This window comes from Lithobates pipiens, unplaced genomic scaffold, assembly GCF_037356315.1.
Source record: "Lithobates pipiens isolate NorthernLeopardFrog02 unplaced genomic scaffold, aLitPip1_a1.2 Scaffold_23, whole genome shotgun sequence".
Classification (NCBI taxonomy): domain Eukaryota; kingdom Metazoa; phylum Chordata; class Amphibia; order Anura; family Ranidae; genus Lithobates; species Lithobates pipiens.
In genome coordinates, this window is record NW_027507785.1 from 329,300,970 (window position 1) to 329,314,428 (window position 13,459).

General features: G+C 42.6%; 1 protein-coding gene across 2 annotated transcripts in view; it reads left to right on the forward strand.

The window, feature by feature from the left end:
* The first annotated feature begins 682 nt into the window (after positions 1–682).
* The window catches only part of ST3GAL3 (ST3 beta-galactoside alpha-2,3-sialyltransferase 3), a 690,822-nt gene continuing 678,045 nt past the window's right edge, over positions 683–13,459 (forward strand). The window contains exon 1 of one of the 2 annotated variants that reach the window (XM_077450693.1): positions 683–936. The gene's annotated coding sequence lies outside the window, so the exon portion shown is untranslated. Of the gene's footprint in view, positions 937–11,704; positions 11,727–13,459 lie in introns of those variants that run through there. The other variant, XM_077450694.1, reaches the window with a different exon arrangement.

Below are 13,459 nucleotides of genomic sequence, written 5' to 3' on the forward strand. Positions count from 1 at the left end.
TGGGTGCCGACATCGCGGGCGCGCTGGACAGGTAAGTGTCACTATTTTAAAAGTCAGCAGCTGCAGTATTTGTAGCTGCTGGCTTTAAAAAAAAAAAAAACGCGGAGTCCCGGCGGACTCCCGCTTTAAACCCTGCTTTCCCCTAAATTCTCCCTTACAAAAACAAATCTCCTTGTGACATCCCCCACCTCACATGATACCACAGTGCCCAGGGCAGCTTCCCCTCCTGCCCACCCCTTGTCCGGGGGGCTTGAGGGATGATAAAGTCGCAGCTCCACTTGGCTGTTTTTTTGTTTTTTTTAGCACCGCCCGTGTGCATGAGCACTAACAAAAGATATTTAAAATGACAAAATTAAAAATAATACTATTATAATATAATAACACAGTACTACTAACAATAACACCATAATAATAATATAATAACAGTATAATAATAGGCAGAGCACATGATAACAATGTATAATAAAGTACGCCTCTCCGTAGGGCTGACGCAGCTCCGACAAAGGCTTTTTGATTCCTTTAGTCCCCTTCTCACCATAACCTGTATGGTTATACTGTCTGGGTTTGGCATGTGGTCCCTGCAGTTAGTGTGACAGAAGAGCAGTTGATCCAGTGGGGGGGTGGGAGGAGGGGGCAGAGGACAGGAGGTGTGGACGTTGCCTGGGAGGACGGCCAGAGGAAATGCTTGTAGAGCTATCCAGAGTAGCCCAAGAGATGGATTAGAAAGTCTCAGCTGCCTGCTTCCCTCTCTCTGCCGCCTTTCAGAGCCGCTGCGCCTTCAACGTGCGACCACCCCCCCCCCTTTCATCCCTGCGACCCCCCCATCCTCTGAGGGAACCGGGGGGCATCCCGGTTGTGAGCCTTCATCCCCAGGATTGAATCTGTGCGTGCAATAAGGAGCCCGGGCAGCCAATCAATGGGAACTGCGGAGAGAAGGTAAGCGCTCCTTTACCATTGTACAGAGAAGGAATTTATTAATAAAGTTTTGCTTTTCAATGACTGCCAATCAGCTGATCTACTGTCAATATTGACCTATAGCTGAGGACCGATAATATATATATATATATATATATATATATAAATATACAGACCTGTGTTGGACGTCTAACGGTCCTTTGATGTATGGAAAAACTGACAGCAGATCTCCACTATATATATATATATACACACACACACACACACACACACACACACACACACACACACACACACACACACACACACACACACACACACACACACATATATATATATATATACTATATATACACACACACACACACACACAACACACATACATATATATATATATACACTATATATACATTTATATATATTGCATTTTTTATTTATGATATCACCATCAGTGAACAGCACAGGTTGCAAAGTCTCCTGGTGCTGATGGGTTCAGGTCCAGCACAATGGTCCAATATACAGGATGTGGACTGCGAGGATTGCGGGATGGCTGTGACACTTTGATTTAGGATTTCATACGACTTGATAGAATGTAACTTTCCACACGCTGATATGAGCAGCACATGTAATACAACATCACACATGAATGATTTCACTGCACACTAGGCTGTACATTAGATCCTCTAGACTACTAAATTCCATACACTGTGCTATACATTACATTCTCCAGACTGACAAACTCCATACACTGCGGTAAATTACATTCTCCAGACTGGAACTCTGTACACTGAGCTATACGTTTCATTCTTCAGACTGACGACTGAGAAATTCTATACACTGTGCTATACATTACATTCTCCAGACCGCCAAACTCAATGCAATGTGCTGTACATTAAATTCTCCGGGCTGCCAAATTTTTTATACTGTGCTGAATATTACAGTCTCCAGACTTCAGAACTCCATACACTGCACTATTAATTACATTCTTCAGACTGCCAAACTCCATACACCATGCTGCACATTACATTTTCCAGACGGCTGAACTCCGTACATTGTGCTGTACAGTACATTTTCCCAATCACCGAGCTCTGTACCCTTTGATGTACATTACATTCTCCCAACCACTGAACTCTGTACCCTGTGCTGTACATTAAATTCTCCCAACCACCGAGCTCTGTACCCTGTGCTGTACATTCAATTCTGCCAACCACCGAGATCTGTACCCTGTGCTGTACATTATTCTCCCAACCACCGAGCTCTGTACCCTGTGCTGTACATTACATTCTCCCAACCACTGAGCTCTGTACCCTGTGCTGTACATTACATTCTCCCAACCACCAAGCTCTGTACCCTGTGCTGTACATTACATTCTCCCAACCACCAAGCTCTGTACCCGGTGCTGTACATTACATTCTCCCAACCACGAGCTCTGTACCCTGTGCTGTACATTACATTCTCCCAACCACGAGCTCTGTACCCTGTGCTGTACATTACATTCTCCCAACCACGAGCTCTGTACCCTGTGCTGTACATTACATTCTCCCAACCACTGAACTCTGTACCCTGTGCTGTACATTACATTCTCCCAACCAGCGAGCTCTGTACCCTGTGCTGTACATTACATTCTCCCAACCACCAAACTCTGTACCCTGTGCTGTATATTCAATTCTCCCAACCACGAGATCTGTACCCTGTGCTGTATATTCAATTCTCCCAACCACGAGATCTGTACCCTGTGCTGTACATTATTCTCCCAACCACCAAGCTCTGTACACTGTGCTGTACATTACATTCTCCCAACCACTGAGCTCTGTACCCTGTGCTGTACATTACATTCTCCCAACCAGAAAGCTCTGTATCCTGTGCTGTACATTACATTTTCCTGACCACTGAACTCTGTACACTGGGCTATATATTAAATTCTCCCATGCACTGAACTCTGTAGACTGTGCTATATATTAAATGCTCCCGTCCCCCAAACTCTGTACTATATATTACATTCTCCATACTACCAAACTTCATACACTGTGCTATACATTACATTCTCCATACTGCCCAACTCCATACACTGTGCGATACATTACATTCTCCATACTACCCAACTCCATACACTGTGCTATACATTACATTCTCCAGACTACCCAACTCTGTACACTGTGCTAAATATTACATTCTCCGGACTACCCAACTCCTTACACTGTGCTGTAACTTAAAGGGGTTGAAAGGTTTGCAATTTTTTAAATAAAAATAACAAACACGTCATAATTACCTGCTCTGTGTTAGGGTTTTGCACAGAACGGCCACGATCCTCCTCTTCTGGGGTGCCCCACCAGCGCTCCAGGTTCCTCCTCTTCTCGAGTGCCCCCACGGAGAGCTGCTTTCCCGAGTCCTGCTGCTGCATCACAACTGTTTTTTTGTTTTGTTTTATCTATTTGCGATATAAATGAAAAAAGAGCGAGAATTTTGATTAAAATAAAAACTCATTTAGTTTCTATTATAAAATTATAAAAGTAATTTTCGTTTATAAATTTGGGAAAAAATGTATACTGCTACATATATTTGGTTAAAAATAACTCAAATTAGTGGATATTATTTGGTCTGTGTGAAGGTTAGAGAGTCTACAAGCTGTGGTGCCAATCATTGAAAATCGATCAATCGTGATGCACTGAAGGCCGATTTCATTTCTTGAGGCCCCTGAAATGTCAGAACAGTACAAATACCCCCCGAAATGACCCCTTTTTGGAAAGTGGACAGTCCAATGTATTTAGTAAGAGGCATGATGAGTTTTTTTTTTTAAAGTTGTCATTTTTTCCCCACAGTTCTTAGAAAAATTAGGAAATAATTTTTTTATTTTTTTTTATACACAAAATTGCCATATTAATGGGTTATTTCTCTCACATGGCATATGCATACTTGCAACTACACCCCAAAACACATTCTGCTACTTCTCCTGAGTATGGCAATACCACATGCAGAGGCCCAACATTCAAGGAGCACCTTCACTCATTCTAGGAGCATAAGTTACACATCTAATTTCCTGACTACCTCTTACACCTGAAGGCTCTGGAGCCCCAAGACAATGGAAACACCCACAAACTTACCCCATTTTGGAAAGCAAACACCCCAATGTATATTCTACGAGGCATAATGATTCTTTTGAACATGTCATGTTTTTTTGTTTTCCACAAGTTTTTGGAAAATGTGGAAAGAAAATTAAAACACACACACACATTATATATATATATATATATATATATATATATATATATATATATATATATATATATATATATATATATATATATATATATATATATATATACAGTGGTGTGAAAAAGTGTTTGCCCCCTTCCTCATTTCCTGTTCCTTTGCATGTTTGTCACACTTAAGTGTTTCGGAACATCAAACCAATTTAAACAATAGTCAAGGACAACACAAGTAAACACAAAATGCAATTTGTAAATGAAGGTGTTTATTATTAAAGGTGAAAAAAAATCCAAACCATCATGGCCCTGTGTGAAAAAGTGATTGCCCCCTAAACCTAATAACTGGTTGGGCCACCCTTAGCAGCAACAACTGCAACCAAGCGTTTGCGATAACGTGCAATGAGGCTTTTACAGCGTCCTGGAGGAATTTTGGCCCACTCATCTTTGCAGAATTGTCCTAATTCAGTTACATTAGAGGGTTTTGGAGCATGAACGGCCTTTTAAGGTCATACCACAACATCTCAATAGGATTCAGGTCAGGACTTTGGCTAGGCCACTCCAAAGTCTTCATTTTGTTTTTCTTCAGCCATTCGGTGGTGGACTTGCTGGTGTGTTTAGGATCATTGTCCTGCTGCAGAACCCAAGTTCGTTTCAGCTTGAGTACACGAACAGATGGTCGGACATTCTCCTTCAGGATCTCTTGGCAGAATTCATAGTTCCTTTTATCACGGCAAGTCTTCCAGGTCCTGAAGCAGCAAAACAGCCCCAGACCATCACACTACCACCACCATATTTTACTGTTGGTATAATGTTCTTTTTATGAAATGCAGTGTTCCTTCTACGCCAGATATACTTGGACACACACCTTCCAAAGAGTTCCACTTTTGTCTCATCGCTCCACAGAATGTTGTCCCAAAAGTCTTGGGGATCATCAAGATGTGTTGTGGAGAAATTGAGACGAGCTTTGATGTTCTTTTTGCTCAGCAGTGGTTTTCTCCTTGGAACTCTGCCATGCAGGCCATTTTTGCCCAGTCTTTTCCTGATGGTGGAGGCATGAACGCTGACCTTAACTGAGGCAAGTGAGGCCTGCAGTTCCTTGGACGTTGTTGTGGGGTCTTTTGTGACCTCTTGGATGAGTCGTCGCTGCGCTCTTGGGGTAATTTTGGGCGGCCGGCCACTCCTGGGAAGGTTCACCACTGTTCCATGTCTTCGCCATTTGTGGATAATGGCTCTCACTGTGGTTCGCTGGATTCCCAAAGCTTTGGAAATGGCTTTATAACCCTTTCCAGACTGATAGATCTCAATTACTTTCTTTCTCAATTGTTCCTGAATTTCTTTGGGTCTCGGCATGATGTGTAGCTTTTAAGGATCTTCTGGTGGACCTTACTGTGTCAAGCAGCTCCTATTTAAGTGATGCCTTGATTGTGAACAGGTGTGGCAATAATCAGGCCTGGGTGTGGCTAGAGAAATTGAACTCAGGTGTGGATAACCATAGTTATAGTATGTTTTAACAAGGGGGGCAATCACTTTTTCACACAGGGCCATGATGGTTTGGATTTTTTTTCACCTTTAATAATAAACACCTTAATTTACAAATTGCATTTTGTGTTTACTTGTGTTGTCCTTGACTATTGTTTAAATTGGTTTGATGTTCCGAAACACTTAAGTGTGACAAACATGCAAAGGAACAGGAAATGAGGAAGGGGGCAAACACTTTTTCACACCACTGTATATATATATATATATATATATATATATATATATATATATATATATATATATATATATATATATATATATATATATATATATATATATATATATAATTATTGTTTTTTTTTTTTTTTTTACACAAAGTTGTCAATTTATAAGATATTTCTAACACATAGCATGTATATAGCAGAAATTGCACCCCAAAACACATTCTGCTACTTCTCCTAAATATGATGATACCACATGTGTGGGACTTTTTCCCAGCCTGGCCACATGCAGAGGCCCAAAATGCAGGGAGCACCGTCAGGTGTTCTAGGAGCATAAATTACACATATAATTTCCTGACTACCTATCAAACCTTTGAAGGCCCAAGACAATGGAAACGCCCACAAAATTATCCCATGAAACAGGAACTCGGGTACTCTGATGGGCTGCAGCTAGCTACTTGGGTACACTGATGGGCTGAAGACAGGTACTTGGGTACTCTGATGTACGGGAAACCGGTACTCGGGTACTCTAAAGGGCTGGAGACAGGCACTTGGTTTCTCTGATGGGCTGGAGACAGGCACTCCGGTACTCTGGTGGGCTGCATATAGGTACTCAGGCTAGAGACAGGTGCTCTGATTGGCTGCAGGTAGGTACTCTGGGCTGGAGACAAGTACCTGAGTACTCTGATGGGTTGGAGACAGGTACTCGGGTACTCAGATGGGCTAGAGACATGTACTCGGTACTCCAATGGGCTGGAGACAGGTACTTGGGTACTCTGATGGGCTGGAAATAGGTACTTGGGTACTCTGATGGGCTGGAGACATGTACTCGGGTACTCTAATGGGCTGGAGACATGTACTCGGGTATTGCAATGGGTTGGAAACATGTAATCGGGTACTTTGATGGGCTGCAGATAGGTACTCGGGTACTCTGGGCTGGAGACAGGTACTTGGGCACTCTGAGGGGCTTACAGACAGGTCCTCTTTATTTTAGGGGGAATCCGGGCACAGTAGTGTACACTATAAATCAGTAATCAGATCTCCTCCTCACGCTGGATCGGTGTGTGAGAAGGAGAACCCGGTAACAGCCAGTTACCCCAGTTTGACATTTGTGACCAGCTGTGATTGGACCCAACAGGTCACGTGATAAGACACACCTCTTCCCCGATCGCCATGCGTGGCGTGAATGAGGACAACACATGTGACCGGCTGTGATTGGACACAGCCGGTCATGTGGTAAAGAGCCATTTTCATTGGCTCTTTACCTTGATCGGGGATGGGCTGTGCCCGAGGGGCATGCACGAGCGCCGATACTGGGAGGACGTCATATGACATCCACCCGGAGGGATGAGAGGTTCCCGCCGGCGTAATTCTGTAATACACCATGTGGGAACTGGTTAACCACTTGCCAACCAGCCTCCGTCATTATACTGCAGCAGGTCAGCATGATCCCGTGAACCTTCGTAGCTGTACATCGGTCCCTTTAAGAGGCATAGCAGGCACGCGCCTGCCCGCTGCACAGCAGGGGTGCCGTGCTCGTGACTGGCGGTCACCATTGTAGAATACATATTGGCATAAACTGAGGAAAAAATCGTTTATAGCGCAAAAAATAAAAACCGCAGAGATGATCAAATACCACCAAAAGAAAGCTCTATTTGTGTGAAAAAAAGGACCTCAATTTTGTTTGGGTACAATGCCGCACGACCGCGCAATTGTCTGTTAAAGCGACACAGTGCCGTATCGCACTGGTCATTGAGCAGCCAATTCTTCTGGAGCTGAAGTGGTTAAATATATAAGTAGCTGAATGTGACCTGGTAACAGCCTCTTGCACTCCGCCATACAGCAGAGCTCAGAAAGAAAGAAGCAGCTCAAAGAGCAAATCAGTTCACGCACTGACAAGAAACATGCCGATAGGAGAAAAGACTAGAGTGGCAGAGAGATGTGGTCATCAGTATTCTGCTTCTCCCTTCACTGTCCAGTCACAGGCTGGGGGAAAGTCCAGGACGAGGATGTGGAATGAATGATGCTGGCCTTCAGGCTGAGCACATCTAGTGGTTGAAATAAGTACTGCGGGGGAAAAATCGCTGGATTGAAGCTGAATAGTGTAGAAAATGGCAGATTGCATTATTTTACCTTTGCTTACCTGCTTCCCGTTTGCGTCATTGTAAAATGACGGACGTGCGGGGAATCCTATTGTTCTGGGAGAATGTCATATGACGTCTTCCCAAGAACGGGTCGCTCTATGGCACGATTTGCCACCTGCTGTACTCACCGGACACAGAAGATAACTGATCAGCATACCAGCCCGCTTCCAGCAACATGTGATCGCTGTGACCAATCACAACAGATCACATGGCAGTTTTGAACAATGAATGGCTTCCTTTCATGCCATTCATTGTGCACAATTGTGTTGCTAGCTGCGATTGGTCACAGTGATCACATGGTACAGACAGGGCCAATCACAGCCTATTTGTAATATGTGATTATCTGTGGCCAATTAGAGCTAATCACAACACACAGTATCTACAATCACAACAATACACAGGGGGTTATTTACTAAAGGAAAATCCACTTTGCACTGCAAGTGCACTTGGAAGTAAAGTCGCTGTAGATCCGAGGGGGACATGCAAGGAAAACAAAAAAAAAAAGCATTTTAGCTTGCACATGATTGGATGATAAAATCAGCAGAGCTTCCACTCATTTCAGATCTACCCCTTAGATTTAGAGTGGCTGCACTTCCAAGTGCACTTGCAGTGCAAAGTGGATTTGCCTTTTGTAAATAATCCCCACAGTGTCTACACACTGTCATTCAGTAACAATCTGTGCTAATAGCAGTAAAATTCACACTCCTATTAGCAATCATAGTATGAAAAAAAAAAAACTACACATCAAGAGGTACAGTGTTATTATGGTAACACTGTATTGCTCTGGTCACAGTATGTAAAAACCAAAATGTAAAAAATAAACAAATAAAATAAAATATATATATATTTTTTTTTTTACAAGATTTAAAAAAAATTATATTATATATATACACACACACACACACACACACACACACTTTTTGTTGTTGTTATTTACATACTATCACCAGTCAGTGTCCCTGGTCACCACCACACCAGTTATATGATGATGCTGTAATGCACAGCCATGTAAAAAATAAATAAAAAGTGAAAAAAATAAAAATTCAATTCTTTATTTTCCAAAAAATTACAACTTCAAAAGAAATGCTTCTTACTAAATACCACAGACTGTCTACTTTCCCAAAGGTAAAAGTAAAGGTCAGGTCATTTGGGGGGATATTTGTACTGTCCTGACATTTTTGGGCCTCAAGAAATGAGATCGGCCGTCATTGCATCACGATTGATCGATTTTCAATGACTGGCACCATAGGTTGTAGACTCTCTAACCTTCACACAGACCAAATAATATCCACTAATTTGGGTTGTTTTTAACCAAATATATGTAGCAGTATACATTTTTTCCCAAATTTTTTTAACAAAAATTACTTTTATTTACTTTTTACTTTTTTTTTTCAGTACGATTGATTATCAGATCTATATCCCATAGTTTGTGGACTCTATAACTTTCTCTACAGACTAAATAATATACACTGTTTTGGGTTATTTTCACCAAAGAGATGTAGCAGAATGCAGTGTGGTCTAAATGTATGAAGAAAGATTAATTATTTGCAAAATTTTATAGCAGAAACAAAGAAAAACTCTTTTTTTTTTTTTTTTTTCAAAATTGCCTTTATTTAGCAAAAAAATTTAAAGACCCCAGTGGTGAATAAATGTCACCAAAAGAAAGCTCTATTTGTGTGAAAAAAAAATGATAAAAATGTCACATGTTAAAAAAAAAAAAAAAAAAAAAAAGAAAAAAGTCATATGGGTACAGTGTTGCATAACTGTGCAATTCAAAGTGTGAGAGCGCTGAAAGCTGAATATTGCCCTGAGCAGGAAGGGGGTGAAAGTGCCCGGTATTGAAGTGGTTAATGAACAATTAATTTTAATCTTATTTTAGCCATTTTCTTTTAATCTGCTTTAAGTTGGGCGGCACAGTGGTGTAGTGGTTAGCACTCTCACCTAGCAGTAAATAGGGTCGCTGGTTTGAATCCCAACCATGACACTACCTGCCTGGAGTTTGCATGCTCTCCCTCTGCCTGCGTGGGTTTCCTCCGGGTACTCCGGTTTCCTCCCACAATCCAAAGACATGCAGATAGGTTAATTGGCTTCTGTCCAAAAAATTGGCCCTAGTATATGAATGGGGACCTTGGATCGTGGGCTCCTTGAGGGCAGTCACTGATGTGAGTGTGCAATGTACAGGGATAGGGGCAATTGTAGACACTCAGGTTGGACTGGTGTCTTTATTCAACCTTACTAACTATGTAACTATGAGTGGGTGATGTGCTGAGGGTGTACGGCAGTGGTTGTCAACATATGAGCTAAGCCCCCGTTCACATCGGTGCAACTTATCATGCAATTTGTCAGTTCCAAATTGCATGACAAGCGGCACCCCATTGCCGGCAAGGGTTCATATTGCCGTGACTCATGCCGCAGCGATTATGAAAAAGTTTCCTGCTCTACTCTTTGCCAATTTTATTGAGGCTCGCGACAGAAGTCTATGCAAGTCGCAATGAAATCGGTAGTGTGGAATGCAGTGATGTGAAGTACTGAAGTAGCGCCATTTCAAAGCTGCACCGGTGTGAACCAGGGCCAAGGCTCCATTCACACTTGTGCGACTTTGAACTTGACAAGTTGCAGCCCATTGATTGCAATGGCACCTGTGAAGATCACTGCGACTTAAAGTCACAATGATTTTTGAAAAGGTGCTACACTACTTTGGTGCGACTTTTGATGTGACTTTGGTCCAAAAGAGTGTAAAGTCAAATCTGAGTCACACCAAAAGTTGCTCCAAAGTCCCACTGGAACTTTTGCGACTTTAGACATATGCTAATGTGAATGGAGTCTATAAGGGGGCCTCAGATGCGGGCCCTGACATCAACAACAGGGCCCCACTTAGGGGTTGGATTACTAAAGGCAAATAGACTGTGCATTTTGCAAAGTGCAATTGCCCTCCGCAAGTGCAGTTGCTGCAGGGCTTAGTAAATGAGGTAAAGCTTCACTCTCCAAAGAATACCAAATCATGTGCAAGGAAGAAAAAAAAAATGCTTTTTCTTTTTGCTGGCACATGATTGGATGATAAAAGTCAGCAGAACTTCTGCTCATTTACTAAGCTCTGGAGCAATTGCACTTTGAAAAGTGCACAGTCTGTTTGCCTTCAGTAAATCAACCCCATAATGTTCAGAATATGTAATTCTGGAGAGGAGTGTCATAGACTGCAGACCTAATAGAGGAAATGAGGGTCAGAGAGTGAGGAAAGGATACATTGTTGTTTGGGGAGATGCTGCAGAAGATAATAGGAAACAGGGAAGATGTTACATGAGGCTAGTAAAGATCAATTCTATTACCCTAATCAATGTTCCCACTACAGGCTGCTGAGGGCCGCACATCATATACCTAAGGGCCACATGCAGGTTGGGCACCAGGGGCGTACGGTATTAGTTCACCTTTTCATTTTTTATAAAGGAAAGCCTATAATCTATTAGGAATTCCTTTTGTGAAATGCCTTGGCTCTCCCGGTGCATTCAGCCGTATGCAGGAGGGGCAGAGCGGAGCGGGGGATCCCTGCGCCGTGCCCGATCTGTGACACCGGGCCTATGTGCTGTATCAGTGAGTCACTTACAAGATAAGCTCATTAAAAGGCGATTAGGAAACCTACTTAATGCAGAGTGTGTGCCGCTAACTCAGCATTGTCAGGCGGCCCGGAGAAACCAGAGTGTCTGATTCCCGGGAGCACGTGGTGCCGAGCGATCGCAGAGCCCAGCAATACGAGAACCATTCAGGTAATTGTGAACCGCACGCTCTGCCCAGTCCATTAATAGAGGTCATTGAGAATCCCGCCAATCAATTCTTAAAGTGTTCCTAAAGCCGAGAACTACAATGGAATGTATGGCAGCTTAGCAGTCCTCGCATGTGATGGGTGCATCCGGCAGCATTCACATTTGTGTAGCTCGTGAACGCATGGTGTGTATGGCACCCAGGTGAAATGAATCAGCTGCTGTGAAGCGTGACAACGTGCAAAAAAAACCCCAAAAAAACACGCACATTATATATATATATATATATATATATATATATATATATATATATACGCAACGTGCTATAGAATGTGAATGAGGGTGTAGTTGTAATTTTTCATTTTCTTTTCTTTATTTTTACCTTGTAATCCTGCCTCGTCCTAGGGTGACAACGCTCACTTACTATACTGTCACCCTATGACAGGACTGTGACGGACCCCCGTAGTCAAGTGTCTCGTCCTAGGGTGACAACGCTCAGTCACCATACTGTCACCCTATGACAGGACTGTGAGGGACCCCCGTAGTCAAGTGTCTCATCCGGGGGTGACAATGCTCACTTACCATACTGTCACCCTATGACAGGACTGTGACAGACCCCTCGTACTCAACTGTCTCATCCTAGGGTGACAACAATCACTTACCATACTGTCACCCTATGACAGGACTGTGACGGACCCCCGTACTCAAGTGTCTCGTTCTAGGGTGACAACGCTCAGTCACCATACTGTCACCCTATGACAGGACTGTGACGGACCCCCGTAGTCATGTGTCTCATCCTAGGGTGACAACGCTCATTTACCACACTGTCACCCTATAACCAGATTGTGACAGACCCCCGTACTCAAAGTGGCTCGTCCTAGGGTGACAATGCTCATTCACCATACTGTCACCCTATGACAGGACTACAGAACATCTCCCCTCTCCTCATCTCTGGTAGGTCAGCCCGCCCACACCATCATAACACTGATCCAGGGCAAACTGGGTCCCTTGCTCATGGACCAGATTTAAAACCCAGACCTACCCCTAGGGTGCCGCAGCACCTTGGATGAGAAAACTAGTTCAACCCCTTCACGCCGACCGTACACAAATATGCAGCCTCGCTCACACGCAGAAGCGAATGCATATGTAAAACACGCCCACAAAATGTAAACAGTGTTCAAACCAGACATGTGAGGTATCACCGCGATCTTTAGAGTGAGAGCAATAATTCTAGCACAAGACCTTCTCTGTAACGCTAAACTTGTAACCTGTAGAAAATTTTAAAGCGTCGCCTACGGAGATTTTTAAGTACCATAGTTTTTCTCCATTCCACCAGTGTGAGGAATTTCAAAGCGTGACATGTTAGGTATCTATTTACTCAGCATAACATCATCTTTCACGTTATACAAAACAATTGGGCTAACGTTCCTTTTTTTTTTCCTTCTTTAAATTCATGAAAATGTCATATTTCCCCAAAAATTGCGTTTGAAAGACCGCTGCGCAAATACCGTGTGACATAAAATATTGCAACAATTGCCATTTTAATCTCTAAGGTATCTGCTAAAAAAAAAAAATATTATAATATATATTATATATATATATATATATATATATATATATATATATATATATATATATATATTGTGTGGGGGTTCTAAATAATTTTCTAGCAAAAAATACGGATTTTACCTTGTAAGCCCTCCAGCATTTACAGCTCCCCTGGTGCCCGGCTTCAGTGT